At 44.7% G+C, this 17188-nt stretch overlaps 1 long non-coding RNA gene across 1 annotated transcript; it reads left to right on the forward strand.

Annotated features, from left to right (window-relative positions):
• The first annotated feature begins 15873 nt into the window (after window positions 1-15873).
• On the forward strand, window positions 15874-16757 carry LOC122381189. The gene is made up of 2 exons (XR_006256485.1): window positions 15874-16175; window positions 16385-16757. It is a non-coding gene; the product is annotated as an uncharacterized LOC122381189 (long non-coding RNA).
• Window positions 16758-17188: the final 431 nt, after the last annotated feature.

Below are 17188 nucleotides of genomic sequence, written 5' to 3' on the forward strand. Positions count from 1 at the left end.
CGCTAAGCTCTACGACCTTCCGTTTCGAAACGCCAGGGGAGGGGGTCGTAACAACCCCCCCCCCCCCCTGGTCGTTCGTGTTATGAGAAATGGCCTGGTCGTGCGAGGGTTAAACTCAGGGCAGAGCTTTCGAGGCTGGAGGGAAATACTTAAGCCGTTTGATTTGCGTAATTGATTTATCCAGCTGACATGCATCGACAGAAGGACGGCTTGACCCCTGCATGACAATTTATGGTCGTGCAGTTACTCGACATACAGGGTGGGGCAGCATAATCGGGAATGCTTTTTGGGCTCTGATCATGAGTAGGCATGGCATTATTTTGATAAATTATATCATGGCAATGAAACGCCCAAAAGTTGTGCATCATCTGACATGACTACATCCATGAGCATGCAACTTCCTGGAAAAGAGCAGCAAAATAGTTCGACGGTGCTCCAAGTGCTTTGCGCGCGCCCATAGACACTAATGTTAAACGAGTAAAACAAGAACATTTTGTTTAAAACAATGCCATTCCACGTAAAGGTTGCTGGACAGGTCAACGTGTTATCACGGACGATAAGGATTGTGTGGGGATACTTAGGACAAAAAGTTAACGTAATCGTCGTAAAATAACTCTTAGCAGAGGACATACAAGATTACTCACTTGAATATAAGGAAGAAGCTCTTGAGCATATTAAAAAGAAACAATGTTCAAAACTTCAGCGACCAAAAATCTTATCACCGACTGGAATACGATAAAAAAGAATGGCATGCCATATAGGGGATTGTATCGAGAATATTGCAGCGGTCATGCAAAGTAAACATCCTGTTGAGGTGATGGACCTATGGGTGGTCTTCAAGGGAGGTGCACGTGGTGCACCCTACTTCATCGAGCCCGGATAAAACGAGCACCTCTGGTAAATACATCCACACTCTGGCAGACTCACGTGGAGTCGTCGGAAGAGAGGATCACTGACGGTCCAGATCACGTCTTACGAGGACTCTGTCCGTGCTGGTACTGCAGTGAGGACGACATGTTATTGTGTAGGGCACCTCCACCTGAGATGAACCAAAAACTTCTGGTCCTTCAACTCCGCCGATTTAAATCCGACCAAATTCTTTATATGGAGCGTTTTTTGGTAGAAGTTTAATGAACAACTTATCATCAGTAAAAACGGTCTTCAGTGCAAGGTACGAAGCTGATGGGCGATCATGGACAAGCAGGAGGCTGCACGTGCATGCGCGTGCTTTTGGACCCGCCTTGAGAAGGTCATCGACGCGAAGGGCGGTCAAATAGGATGAGGGATAGGTAAAAGGTGACCGATTGATGGGATGTTGTTAAAATAGTGCTTGGAGCTATATTTTTAAATTCATGACCAAATTTTTTGTTTGATATTTATTCCCGATTATGCTGCCCCACCCTGTACCTACATATTAGCATTAGCTATTGTTCGACATATTTTAATATTCGCTGGTCATTCAAACTTGTTGAAAAAACGTGACGTGCTGGATGGCTGGAGGAGCTTATCCTACCAAGTACCATTTTATGTAGAATATTACAGTACTACGACCATTTGATCTTTGACTAGACCGCAAGAGGTAACCGGATGTCATAAGATATTGGTGCCTGCCGCTGTATCTCATGATCATGCTGAGCGCACACGGTATTTTTTTCTCACGAAACTCTCGTTCAGTTGTGAGTGAAGCGTTGAGGGGTGCTGCTCAATTCTACCGCTTTGTATTTGGAAAACCAATTAGGCTGGCGAGGGACACCTTACCCACTGCCATAGCTTTCCATCACTTATTCTCAATTTTTAGACATAAGTAACAACTAACAAGTGTCCGTAGTCATCGAATAATAAACATGAGAACATTGCATGAAAACAAATTTTCACACAAATCTAGATACCTACTTGTACTTCTTCTACATCGATACCTTGAGTTCCCTCTCGCACGGACAGTGCGATCGATGCGAGAAGTCGATGCGAGAACTGCGGGTGATGCGGACGAGCGAGTCGTGCGAGAAGTGCTTGCGGGACATACGATTTTCAGATCCGAGTCGTGCGAGCGATGCGAGCGAGCGATTGATGCGGAAAGAGTCTGTTTCAGCCTTTATTCCCTGGACAAAACAAAATTTTAGAATTCACCTGACAAAGTATCATCACGTGAATCGCGAAAAAAATTGTCGATTATCATACAATTATCAATCGGTTAATGTCTAGCGACAATGTTTACACATCACTAGACTTCAAGGTCATAAGATTATTACATTTTATTTGAAAAAGTAAGGTATTTTATGATTTACTAATATATGATTTCATAAGAAATTGGCCATGTTTAATTTATTTTGCATTTAAGTTCGTAAAACATTTAAAAATCATGGCTCATTTGGAATGGGTCTGGCCCATGTTAAACCCCATTTCCCACACTTTTTTTGGAAAAATGAACTACTGAATATATAAGTTTAACTTTTATTTTGACTCTCCAAAATTCTTCTCTGATCTCGAAACAATCAAAGTTTTGACATATATTTACCAAAAGATAAGAAAATTCATGTTTCAAAGTTATCGATAAACAGTAGAGATGTCGGTTTTCTTGGACTAAAAAATGGCATCAAACTGAACTTTGGTCTCCGATTTCTCGCAAACGGGTTCGAATTTCGGAAAACCGACTTCAGTCTGGGACATAGGTGGCTCAGCTCTAGTGAAAACCGTTTTGTGGAAAAAAGGTGGCAGTCTACCTTTAAGGGAGACTTTCCAGTACATATCCGTACATATGCTTCCTTATGGAAATCGGTAGTGTGGCGATTGGCGACGCGCGCATCTGTGTGGCGACCAAGTGGCGACTGTGGCGACACCTGGTGGCTGCTTTTCTGCTGTATGTAGGCATTGGGGTTTTGCCAGATATGGTTCCTACTGCTACACAACTATGTTGATCCAATACTAGAAAGTTATTTTGCCAGTAAAAGGCAAGCAAATTGAAAGTCAATTTATAAAATTGCTTATAAATGATAACGAGAAAATAGTAAAGAAGTTTTGATTGAATAGTTATTAAATACCCAACCGTGAAACTATATTCTGGTAGGTTTAGTAGAAATTAGTCCGTGCAACCTTGTATTTAGGGCCTTGGTACCAATAACATACATAGCCCGACAGTGCACCATTTTGAGCCTTTTGTTCCGTGAGCAGCGAAAGATTTTGTTTGCGAAAGAACTTGGATCCTCAGACCACTTTTCTGACACTGCGGCACCGACGTGGGCCACTCCAGCGAGCCGGACTCCGGTGACCTGGAGCGGACGATTATGGACGACGTTTCGGAGGACTCCGCAGCGGATGAGGTGTCAGGTGAACTCCAGGAGTCTCAGGCTCAGCTGGCGATGGCCAGTGGGAGTCCCTCGGCCCCGGCCCGGGCGGTCACCAGTTCGCCGCTGGACCCGGAAGCATGCGTGTCTGCGGAACAGTACGGCCTGGCGCACGCGGCCAAGTGCCGGCGCATTGACTCCACATTGCGCGCTCCCACGACTAAAAGTCGCCCCTAAGATCTACGCCTACACGCTTTGCGTCGATGGTTGGTCGATGGTTGGAAATCGGGAGGTGCTCAAAATTTTAAACCCCGGAGATACGGCTTTAGCACACGACGTGGAACATGTGCTAAAATGTGCCATATCCCCACAAAAGTATTTTTCTTTTTTTAATAGCCATTTCGCCGTATCCTTCGGTGCGAAGTGCCGTCGGTCATCCCAGGGGTGACGTCACGCCGGGGGTTTGCCAGATTTCCCTACTAGACTTCCAACACCCCCTGCTTTTACCATGGTGAAAATTGACTCGAAACAATGGACGGCCTGGACCTGGCCTGGACAACGTCACGGATGTCAGCGATCCTGAGCTGTCAAGACAGCTCTGCTGCTGGTAAGACAGCTCTGCTGCACGTGAAGCGAACCAGCCTGCCAGTCACCAACAGGAGATGTAAATGTCGCCGATCAACAGCGGCCGAACGGAGCCGGGTGACCGCTGCTGAGGCCTAAAACGGCAGCACCAACTGGCGAACGATAGCTTCAGCACGAGCACGGCTGAAAAGGGACGGCCATCCACCAAAGAAGACAAAGAAGAGAGGTGCTCGACAACACAAGATGACGGATGGGCACATCAACCAGCTAATCAGCTGCGTTGAAGCCAACCCTGTGATAACACTGCAAGAACTGGTAGACAAACTGCCAAAACTCGGGGCTAAGGGTGAGCACTGAGCACCACTACAGTCCACGTCCACCTGGAAGGTCAGCTGTACACACACACACACAGAACTGCCGCTGAACCATGTACCATGAATTCGGATGAAAAACGACGCCGAGGAGCGGCGTACGTTGCCAGGTTGATGGAGGCTACTACGGACGGTAAGTCATTTATATTGTAGGAGTGCAACGTAAACTCGTTCATCAGGCGGTGTACAGGACGTGCGAAGCAGTGCTCGCCATAGGCCGGGCCAGCCCAATGGGCCATGGGGTGGGCCAAGATACCTATAGGCTATAAATTACAGGTACGGTTCTCCAGTAAAAGTCTTGTTGGTTTTGCTTTTTTGGATATATCTGGTCCTATATTATGTTCAAATGCATCAGTATGAACCCGAATTGTGTGTATGCACATTTACCACTAGACTGTAAAATTGCATCCTTGTATGCACATGCGGAACTTTATATACCGTGGCGGTTGTAGCTACAACCCCAATTTTTAAAAGTACAACCCCAATGGCAAAACTGGGGCATTCCACGATAGATCGTACCACTTTTTTCCAATTTGACACCCTCATCTCTCGGATTTTAACGATAATTGGTCTAAGGGGTAATCAGGGGCTCTGAATCCTCCTGTGACAATTTCAGGCTTATCAGATGAGTAGTTTTTGAGTTATAGTGTATAACATGTTTTGGATCTTGCGTTGCAGCGCCAAGTTTGGCGGGCTGTAACTCTAAGACGGATAATCCAAATGCCAAATACTATACGGCATTGAACTTGCATTGAAACAAAAAATAATATGCATTTTTGAAATTTTGAAATATAAAATATTTTTGATATATAACACCTCGAGCTTCCTTTCATTTGCATTTTTATTGGGACCAAATTTTTTTGAATTTTTATTTTCTTAAAAACCTTTTTGGATCATTTTTAAGTAGTATGCAAAAAATTAGGAAGGTGTTCTTTCTCTAAATGTACTTATTTTGCGTTACCGTAATGGTCTCAAATTGTAATTTCTGGAAGAGAGCCTACAAATGGCGTGGTAAAGCTGCCTAGTGACATCACTGGTTACTGAAAGTTCAATTGAAGTCATTTGTGCCTGACTTTTGCATTGTTGACCTTGCGTGACGTCATTCGTACGTCACTAGGGTCATAAGAGTTTTTCGTCAATAACTCTCGATCAAATTGAACTAGAGAGACGGGAAAGCTACCAATGGACTCGGGAAGACCTTGCGAATCGAATGATGTGCAATATGATCTCATTCACCCAGATTCGTGGCCTGACCCGACTGTTAACCATCTCTGTGGCGGCGCTGTTTGTCTAGCCCGAGTCCGCGGCTTTGCCGCGGACTCGGGCGATCATAGGTCACGTGATGCCCGGGGGCTGGCTGCCGGCTGGGCCGCCCGGTCGGGGAGCGGAGCCAAATACACGGCAGTGTGCTGACCCGAGGTCAGGGACTTATGCTGACCTCACCAGAACAAACAGTATACCATTCGACGCGCCGGAGCTAGGCAAATACAAAGATGCTAAAATCGCGGCTCTGCGACCATTTGTTGCGAAGTTATCTACCAAAAACCGGATCCGTAATTTGGGTCACTTGAAATGACCTCAGGGTTCACCAATGAACCCGAGACCTTAAAATGTGGTATCATTCGATGCATCTTGTAACGGCGCACATGCTCGTTTTTTCCGCAAGGTTCTAGCTCCATTACAGGCGAAACGGCGAGCTGGGGTCGTACCGACCCCACGGAAACCCATTTTGTATGCATTAAAATGAGGAACTTATAGAAAGAACACCTTTCTAATTTTTTGCATGTCGATTTTAAATGACCTGAAGTTTATTTTGAAGAAATAAAAATGGCAAAAATTTTGGTCCCAAGGGCCATTATAAACAATTTTAAAAAATATTACTTTTTCCAATATGTAAAGCTTTTCTTTCCAATGTTAGAAATACTGTATTAATCTTTGATTCATCGTCAGTTCAAAGCTGTTTACCGTTTGTTGCTTGCTTAGCTCGTTTTTGAGTTATAGCTCATCAAACTCACCCTTACAATCTGAAGTTTAGAAAATATTATGCAATATAACTCAAAAAGTTTTCATCTGAGAAGTCTGATATTTTGGCAGGTGTTTTTGGAGCCTATGATTACCCCTAGTACCAATTTTCATTCAAATCTGAGGGATGAGGGTGACGGGCCTGGTACGATCTATCGTGGAATGCCCCAACTACAACCCCAACATTGGAAAATTAAGAATTAGTCTGAAACACATGAAAATGAACAAAATATGTATCCCTACAGAAGCAGATAATTGAGATATATCAAGAAAGTGAAGATATCAATAAATTAGGACATCTTTTTGAATTCCAGATGCTAAAAACATTGAAAGTGCTCTGTTAAGAACATATTATTCCGCTGAGACAGTGAGCAGAGCATGATATGAAAGTCAATCACTTCACACTTCTTAAGCATACTTAGTGAATCATATTGAAAGTGTTCCAAAAAATCTTAACATGTAGCATGAAAGTGTGAAGCAAAAAAAAAATCATAACATTCATCATACTTTTGCAGTGGCGAATCCAGCTCAGAGTTTGGGGGGGGGGGGGCAAACCATAACAATTTATCGATTCTTTCCATGCCTCGTCCATAGGCGTAATATTAAAATTATGCCGTTTGGGAGGGGCAAATGCCCATTTTGCCCCCCCCCCCTGGATCCTGATCCGCCACTGTACTTTTGGGTTTTCTCACTAAATATTTCATACCTGTGGGCTGTGCTTATCAAAGAGATAAGCATAGATGAAAAGTTTGACACAAAACAGTAAGCTTTAGAAATAAATTAACCTTACCTAAGCCTCCACCCTATGTAGCATTCAATCACCATAATCATAATATCAAATACATTTCTTAAGTGAAATATCACTCTGTTCGCAATTTTGTCAGTTGGCACAATACCACCAATCAGCACGAATATTTGGCTAAAATGACGACACTTGAAATCAACGTTGACGACCATAAAAAGTAAAAACCAATCCTGTGCGATAATTAGTGCTGATAATCTTACTGACAGGTTCGCGAACAGAATGCAAACGATGCAAACTAAGTCACATGTAAGCCAGCATGACGCATTTGATACAAATGCAAGGTTTTGGCGACGTCTGTCAAATCAGCAGCAACGAATATCAGCCTCACAGCAGCATATTTCGGGGTCTTTCGATTTGGCTGAAAAATCGGTATCCAGGGCCTCCTCGATGCGCTGATTCCGAAAATATGCCTCTTTGGGGCAGTATTTTGCACCGTTAACGAGTTAACGGCTAATTAACATTTTAACCGGAAACGGCGGGGTCTTTCGATTTAGCTGAAAATTGGTATACAGGGCCTGTTTGATGCGCTGATTCCGAAAATGTGCTTCTTTGAGGTAGTATTTTGCACCGTTAACGGGTTAACGACCAATTAACATTTTAACGGGAAACGGCGGCGTCTTTCGATTTGGCTGAAAATCGGTATACAGGGCCTCCTCGATGCGCTGATTCCGAAAATGTACCTCTTTGTGGTGGTATTTTGCACCGTTAACGAGTTAACGACCAATTAACATTTTAATGGGAAACGGCGGGGTCTTTCGATTTAGCTGAAAATCGGTATACAGGGCCTCCTCGATGCGCTGATTCCGAAAATGTACCTCTTTGGGGTGGTATTTTGCACCGTTAACGAGTAAACGGCCAATCAACATTTTAACGGGAAACGACGGGGTCTTTTGATTTGGCTGAAAATCGGTGTACAGGGCCTCCTTGATGCGCTTATTCCGAAAATGTACCTCTTTGTGGTGGTATTTTGCACCGTTAACGAATTAACGGCCAAATAACATTTTAACGGTAAACGGCGGGGTCTTTCGATTTAGCTGAAAATCGGTGTACGTTCAGTGTCTCAGGGGCAGACAAACAAGCCGCTATGTGTTCCTAGCCATCGTGGCTGTGAAGAGTATGCGTTTTGTTTACGATTCGCCAAACAATGCATAATACATTTGCTCGTTGAAAAAAAGAAGATCATCTAGTTAATTGAAGTATTCGGTGATATGAAAAGGCTGTGGCATTTATTATTTAGTTTCCTCAGGTTGAGATAATTTAGATCCAGTGTTATGTTCCTTTGCGGCATTGTGTTCGGTATGTTGTCCTCGTTTGCAAAATATCTCATGTCTGATCAGTCACTTTTCCGGTTTATACTACCCGTTTCCGTAATAGACGTATTCCAGAAGACAGTGGCATTAATATACAAAGATGGACTCGTTTTAAGTTTTTTAGTCTAAAAATAACGTATTCCTGTTTAGGTCTTCGTTGTCAATTGCCACGAGTGGCTTAAATTGTTACTCGTAGGAAAGAGCCCTGCTCCAATACTGAGTAATGTTTGTGTCAAATGTGGAAAGAAACAAGTATTCATAGGGACTGTGATTTTGGGCGTTTACCTACCGTTTCCGAATCGCCACGACCAGTACCTAGTGGCGGAACACCCTCAATTAAGGGGGGCACTGTCGACTTTTGATCCCATTCTTTCCATGCAACGCCCATAGGGCTAATTACGGAGCGAGCGAAGCGAGCGGAGTCTTACGTAGAATAACGGAAATTTCTGAGTATGAGCGGCCGGCCGGCCGGCCGGCCGGCCGGCCGGCCGGCCGTGCGGACGCTTTTGCGAGGCTTATATCTCAGCAACCACTTGACCGATTTACACGCGGTAATTTTTATAGGGTAGCTTCATTCCTTCTACCAAGTATTGGACTATTCCCGATGCATGTGAGTGACCCCTTATGCACGTGCCACGTGCAAAACGAAGAGGTGTCAGTTTTGCAATTGTTGCAATATTTCGGTAACTACTTGGCCGATTGCGCTGAAAGTTGGCAAGTAGGTAGGCACCCACTAGGCACTGCATATCCATGTGCCAGAGTTGGGGTGCTGCTGCACGTGCGCACGTGCAGGGGTCGTTTCCAGATCTCGAGAACGGCTGGACCGATTGCGCTCAAATTTGGTACACAGTTAGGGACCGGTTAGTAGGGTGCCGTGCAAAAGCCAGTCGGGACCCATTTTGCACGTGCGCACGTGCAGGGTGCCGCTTCCAGATCTCGAGAATGGCTGGGCCGATTGTGCTCAAATTTGGCACATCGCTAGAGACCGGTTAGTAGGGTGCCGTGCACAAGTCAGTTGGAGGTACCCCCTCGAAATTTCGCACGTGCAAGACTCACCCCCTCGCTCGCTCCGTTAGTCGCCCCAAAAGGCGCTATACTGGTGTTAAAATGCCAAAATCAAAGGGGGCACGGTTCCCCGGTGCCCTCCCCGTTCCGCCGCCTATGGCCAAGACCATGGTGGCGACTGGCGATACCCGAGTACCTACAACCAGGCACATAGCCAATGGAGGGACGACAGGGTCAGCCGTCTCTCCCTGGAGATGGACCACTTTTATTTTATTTATTTTTATTTTTGTAAATGAAAATGTGGGCCCCTCCCGAAAAATAGTGGGCCGAATCCGGGGACTTTTCGGGTTATGGTGGGGGTATACCCTGGGCTCCGGCAAACTACAACCCCAATGAAAAACAAAAAGTTCCACCTCTGCTTGTATGCCAAATACTTTCCGAGATATTCACCAAAAACCTCATTTTCTGCCGTTTGGGGTATTCTGGCCGCAATCTGCCTGGGATCGCCTATGACATCAGTAGAGCCATCTAACGAGAGGAGCGCGGAAACACAAATCATGAATGAATCGAGCGCGTAGTAAACGGTGTATGAAAGGGAGACTCAGCAGAGGCTATCCGGGTGGCCGGCGGGCGGCGCGCCCTTAGGCAACGGCTGACCCTTCGGACCGCGTGGGGTCAGAGGTCGCGCTCGGGAGTCGGGAAGTCTCGGCTCTAGGTTTCAGCGCTGTGCAGTCAGGAAGGGAGGGGAGGATAGCGCTAGCCCAACTGACTGGTATCTCGGCTGATTCGTGTGGGGTGGAAGGGAGCACAGAACGGGATGGTAGTTAGTGATGGATGGCAGTGGTCGATAAAACTTCCAACGTGCCAACGCTCGTTGGAGCAAGATATTAGCAATACTTGGAAGAGCTGGAGACAGTCCGCCCGTCTACATGGATGCTTCCTTACGCCTAAAATACAGCATTGACTCATGACTTTCTAATCGTCCGGTGCTGTTATCGGCTGCTCGGTACCGCGTGTATGTTCCCTCATTCACTCCTGGTCACCCTTCGGTCACCCCTCGCTGGGTCGGGCCAGTCGGCTATTTTTATCCTCTTTCCGGCTAGGCCACCCGCTAAGCTCCCGCCGTGCCGCGCCGTCTGCGAGGGACCTGACCCTTCTGCCGGCAGAGGTTTCTCCAGGTGTCTCCAAGGAGCCATCGTAGCGCTAAGGGTGTGCTCCGCATACACATGCATTGATTTTCGCCCTTACTAGCAGGGCCGCTGGCACGCGTTGGCAGCGCCCCGCGGGCATTTTTTCGCTTAGGGTCATTTTGTGGTAAGGAGGATCAGAAAATCGCCCTTCCAACTTTCTCCAGGCCTGGGTGTTTTATCGAGCGCGCCTGAAAACGCACAGTGGACCGGAATCACACTTCGATTGCGTTACTTCGTATAAGGTAATACGATCAAAAGTGCGCTCTTTTCTCAACTAATAAGGACAAGTGCGTTAAAACACACTTATAAAGTTTTAAGTTAAAAGCTTTAAAATGCTAAATTTCAACATTTCTACGCTGATGATAATCGTTAGTTCTTTCAGACTTTGGCATGAAAACGTAGGCATTCAGATCCACCGTGTGACCGGTCACCATATGCAGTAGTGTGATGGTGTGAGTTGGGGAGTCAAGGCCGTGTGGGGAGAAGGTGAGGAGATGCCGGTGTGCCGACGCGGCAATTGGCAGTGATTAGACAGTTGTGCATGCATTGTTCATCTAGCATATCATTTGCTTGGGCGAATTTATAGGCATGGCGCCTGTTTATCCGTCTAATTCAAAGGAAAGGTGTGAGTACCAACACTGGTCGTACTTTTCATAGTCATAGTCCAGGTCCTGAAATGACTGGCACCTGAAATTTTCAGGATATATCGCAAGAGGCTCATTCCCAGACGTTGTGCCAAATTTTGCGGCGCTACGCGACACCACCTTTTACGCTATTCGCGAAAAAAAAAACTTAGGGAGGCTGTATCCCCCTCCCGCCAGGCGAGGGCTAAGTTGGAGACAGTGATGGGACTAAGATGTTCGTTGGAGCAACTCCAAGCATTTTATCGACCTCTGATGGATGGTGAGATGGTGGTTAGGTTAGTGCGTACTGCGTAGAACGTAGCTGAACATGCATTGTTTTTCATGACAAACAACATGCAGCATAATGTGCGGGATTATGCCAGAACTGATACAAAAAGGGAACTATATTTCGGGCGAGGGAGTGGATAGGTGCCGTGACACAGCATGACGAAGACGATGCTGCCAAAATCGGGATGCTTTTTGCCCACATTCTTTTACCCCTAACATGGAGCGCTTGACCCGAACTTAGAGGTCCCCGACTGACCTTAGACCTTAAAATCGCACCCGTCAAGTGCGCCACCTTTTCTTCAGGGGCGCTCTTCCTGGTTCACTCTGTTCTTACCAATAACTAAAGCAAAGCGAACGTATAATTAAAAAGGCAGGCACCTCAAATACAATTTTATTCACGCCCGCTCGTGTGCATACTTGTTTTGACCTATATCTTCTCATATCATAATATATCACTTCAGTGCTTAACCCTCAACAGACTTTTGGGTTTTCTGCAGATACCCAGGCCGAGGGGGGGGGGGGGGGCGATTACGACCCCTCTCCGTCTTTTCGCCCCTAATTGAGCTAGCGCCTTCCGGATAAAACTGAGCGCGTGTGTCGTATGAGATGCAGCAGCTGGTGCCCGAGTTGAATGTCTCAGGTCAAACGATAAACTCTGAGGTCAGAATAAGTGCTCCAAGTCGCGGGATCGGTTTTTGGTAAACAACTTCACCATAGTGGATACAGAGCCAAGGTAATGGCACCATCGAGTTTTGCATGCTCAAGCGCGTCGAATAGTGTACGCTTTGTTTTTGTTGAGGTCAATTTAAGGTGTTCACCTCAGGTCATGATCAGGGTAAAAAATGTTGCTGTTTTGGGTCACCGTTGGATATCAAGTGCGCTGCTTATCAAATACCGATGACGATGCTGTTTTCTGGTGCCAAGCAAGCTAGAACCTCTTTGTCACACTATCCGACCAGAATTTTGCTGCTGAGGTCATTTCAGGTCAAGCTAGGTCAAGGTCAATTATATGTGTTTGTATGTCTGTGTGTGTCTGTGTGTATACTGATGTGTGCACCGATTGTTTTTGGGTCCATATCACATGAAATCATGATCTGAGAAGCTCTTACCAAAAATGCAGTCAAAAAACTTCACAAAAAGTAAATTCAGCTTGCCTAAAACGCAATTATCTTAGATGACCTAGGTTGACCTTGACCCTGACCTTGACCCCTGTACATCGTCGAACAACATGTTCCATGATAGGTGGGAGGTAAGACTGGCAAAAAAGGCCGAAATCAGGGTGTCAAAAGCTCACAAGGCCCATGGCAAACGCAAGATGTTGAGAATTGGCCATTTGGGTCATGACATGACCTGAAAAACAAGGTCATATCTCCGAAACCAAAAATCACAGAAACTTGAAATTTTCAGTGGACATCAAAAAAGGATAGACGAGCAGCTATACGAAAAATCAGTCTTCTAGCTCTAAAAATGTTGAGTGCAGAGCAGAAAGACTGCCTGGGGGGGAGGGGTGGCAACCACCCCCCCCCCCCCCCCCATGTGCGGGCGAGGGTTAAATGGACCATCCCACCTTAAAAAAAGTTAATGAATTGGCATAAAAGTGATGTACCGTGAATCAGAAACAGCGAAAACGAATTTCTACCAAATTTCACCGAAAAATATGCACCCGTTTTTGAGATATAAGTTTTGTTTACTTTTGAAGGTTTTCGATGTACCTGTGACGTCATTAAAGGGTTTTCCCTATGTAATATGGAAGCAATGGTTTGGTAGCTTTGAAGTGCGACAGATATCGCGCGTGTTTTGTTGATGGCGTTTAGGCATGTTTCTGCTGTCTACCGGTATTTTACTGCCTCGTAGGTGGCCTTGCTTGTAGGTATAATCCTGTCTTGGTAATAAAGTGGGTACCTATTGACTGAGATTTAATTAATGGCGAAGTATGTATGAAGTTATGCGATGATAATAGCTTTTGCTTTACTTACCATGACAAATTTTTACTTATCTATATTGCTATATTTTCATCCATTCAATTTTATCTTCACTTTTTATTATTGACAGTAGTCGATTATGATGATTTATGTATTTGGTTGTGATCATTAGTGTGGTGGGCACAAAAACCCAGAAAATCTCACCCTAAGGTGACTGAAGACTTACAACGTGCATGGCAGTAACACAACGCTACCTGAAAGCATAGACAAGAAATGATGAAAATAAAAATGATCTTTCTATTAGTGGCCCCACATTTCCTGAGCCGTTGTTCCATGATGTTTTGCGACATCAAGATAAATTGTGGTATGCTTCTTTTCTTAGGTTACTTGTGTCCTGCGAGCGTCAACATGCCTCCAGCTCCGAAGAGAAGACGGGTGTCACGTAGGCTCTTCCCGGACCTCAGCAGGTGGGCACCTAAGCTACAAGTGCTAAATCTGTTTCTTTGCATGCAAATATTAACAAGTGTGCATTGTGTGCATATCAACACGTTTTATATGTATTGTTTATATGAACCTACTTTAGTTCCTTTTTTACATATTTAGTGGCACTTCCTTTTACAATAAAATTACGGTGATCATTAAGCAGGCGTCTCACGAGATGCCTGGAGACTCCGCTCGCTCCGTAATCCAGAATTGGAGGATCAAAAGCATGCGATAGCATAGAATCGGAAATTGTCAATTGAACGTCTGATCCGCCCTATACCCTGTTTGACATGTTTACACCAAAGCCAACTTGCAGGCTATACATCGAGCCAGGTATATACTATACATCTCTCCCGGTGGTATACCTGCATAGAGCCGAGGAGACCTCCGGCCGTATTTTCCCACGATCAGCAAAAACAAAAAAAAAGCAAAAAAAAAGCAAAAAAAAGCAAAAAAAAACCTCGATCAGCCGGATTGCAAAGCAGAGTATTTTTCGTCCGTGGCAGGCGACTGGCGCAATCTCCGTGAAAGAAGCGCCCCAGTAACAAAAGCACGAGCAGATCGCCTAAATGCCGGCGGCCGCGAGAATTTCTCTAGTTTCTGAATTATTTTTTCGGGACCCATGCTCTACTCATGCTGGATGCGAATATACGCATTCGCGAGGCATACAACTCAGTGATGGGTATGCGCACGATTTGCCTCGAGCAGACGGGCAAGGTCTTCCTTTAAACCAGGGCACTAAAGAGTCGGGTACTCCAAAGTTTTTCCTAGTATATACTAGAATTATACTATATCATCTAGAAAAACAACTAGACTTGGGAGCTTTTTACTATATGCCGAAAATTATCCTAGGATATGGCTGCGCTGAAGCGCGGCGCAGCTGGCGATCGTGTTTCAATACATTGCGCTTCATATTTATACACAAGGCGGCCTGTGGTTTCACGCGGTTCCATGGTGTTCTCCCTACATTTAAAGATTTACAAATTGTGCTGGCTAAGTATTTAATAACTATCGTGTGCATTAAAAAATTGGCTCTTCATTATGCATGGAATTGTGTGAACAAAGGCCTTTCTGAGTAACTGTGTACAAATTTGCAAACTGCTGTACTTGACTGGGTGGTGGGCCAGCCTCATGCTTTCTCATTCTTTCACTGTTGCGTAGCAATGTGTTAAAAAAGAAGTTTCAAGGAATTTTATCAATTGTGATGCATGGCGACACCTTTCGACTTATCTGTGAGCATATTTGGTATAATCGTATTGCAAAGATTGCGTACGCCGGCTTTATCTATTTGCATTGGCAGCTTTCATACGACATTTGTGTATTGTCTTTTCTATGTTGGTCGCTACTCGTTTGTATGTATTTTTAGAGCCCTGACAGGCTGATGAAGGATGACTGAAGTCTTCTGAAAGCGATCAGTACTAAGAAATGAAGCTGGTGTTATGAACAGTGAACAGTGTCCCAAAATTTTATTTTATAGTGAAAAATTGTTCTTGAAAATTGGAGATGAAAGTGGAAAATTGATTTCAGTTGGATGTCACTTCCCACCCAAAACTGGCAAATTTTGGGACATTGGTTTTGAACAAACTTAACAATACAATATCAATGTCCTAGGCTCCAGCTGAATAACATCAACATATAACATAATACTTTGTGTAAGCATCTCGTACAACTGTGTTGCTGTTATAATGAAATCAAAACACATGCATCCTGCATCCATGAAAGTGGATAGTAAGTAGAAAGAAGCATTTGTTGCCACATGTTAGTGATAATTGTGCAATTTCTTGGTATTTTAAGTTTGTATGAAAACGCGTAAGATTTAGGTGATTGAAACGAAACATGGATGATAATTTTTAGGTCAATTTTTACTTTTACTTTTTTAATGCTGTTCTTGATATTCCACTTCACTCAAAACACACCAGTTCCTAAGTTATTTCAGGGCTTTTTACAATAGCCATGTCTTTGTGGTCAATCCTCAGAGCAGCCTGAGTCAATTCCATTCATGACTTCCTTAGCCATATATCTCTGATCCTTTTTCAGGACAAGACATGCACTTCTACATATGCTGTGCCTGGCTCAAGATTCCTATATGTAGCAAGGTTGCCCTACCGACACTGGCAAAATGAATGCTTCCTTGAACAAAGCTAACCAAAGGTGCCATCAATTGCCTTAATCTGAACAGGAAGGAAGCCTAGTTCTCAACATAGACAATGTGACTTTCAGGGTGTGCACCACCCGGTGTTCATTTGTTAACATCAATAATGTGTGACCACGAAAGGAAACCCTTCTGAAGGTAACATCTCTCGACCATTCTAAGATCCTGTCCACTACCTTAATATTAACAGGTCTTTTAAATAACCATGCATTATTCCTCTGATAATGCTTGTTATGTTTTCAAATAGGTTCATGTTCTTTCATCCTGATTTTTCAAAGATAAGTATCACTTGAGTTTGTTTTTATTGCAAGTGTGATGCATGTAATTTCATCTTCATGTTTTCTCAGATCGAAGATCTTGCTCGCAGCTATGCCTCATTGCCTATCATGGCCAAAACCTCTTTGAGGTTTACTGTAGGTAGTGTTCTCCGTCTGATTGTTATGTGTTGAGGATGAGCTGAATGTTACTGATATTGATACCTGATATCTAATTGTGGTCAATGTTTAGTGTAACACCGTGACATCTTCCAATGCCAAAGTTTATTTCCAACGAGCCAAAGCTTGTTTGCATTGCAATTACGAGCGGTAGTGTGATGTGTGGAACGTGTAGTATGTACGATTGGGAACCACTTACTCTGTAACCCAAAGTGGCATGTTTGCATATATGAGAATGTTCAGTGTTCATCGTCTTTAGATAATAAAAGCATTGGCATACCAGGAAGTGGATTGTTCGGTGGTCGCCTAAAATGGTATCAGAGCTGCATTTTTGACACCATCGTGTTCGTCATGCTCAGCCACGTCGAATGATATGCTTTTTGTATGGGTGAGGTCAATTTAGGATGTTGACCTCCGTCCAAGGTCAGGTCAGGTCATTACCTCATGATGAGGTCAAGTTGCACGTTATTCAATTTGGCAGGTCTTTCTGAGTCTGTGTCTTTTCCGTCTAAGATCACTGTCAGCGCCAAAATAACTGTCTCTATATCCCCCCCCCATCGGCTTATAATGGCCAGATCACCTGACCGACCTGACGTTAGGTGACCCTTAACCCTCGCCGGTCCTATTGGTTTTCTACATACGCGCCGGCCGAGGGGGGGGGGGGACGGGTACGACCCCCCTCGCCGTTTCGCCCCTGGTGGAGCTAGCGCGTCGCGC

The sequence above is a fragment of the Amphibalanus amphitrite genome, unplaced genomic scaffold (assembly GCF_019059575.1).
Source record: "Amphibalanus amphitrite isolate SeventyFive unplaced genomic scaffold, NRLGWU_Aamphi_draft 000010F_arrow, whole genome shotgun sequence".
Lineage (NCBI taxonomy): Eukaryota > Metazoa > Arthropoda > Thecostraca > Balanomorpha > Balanidae > Amphibalanus > Amphibalanus amphitrite.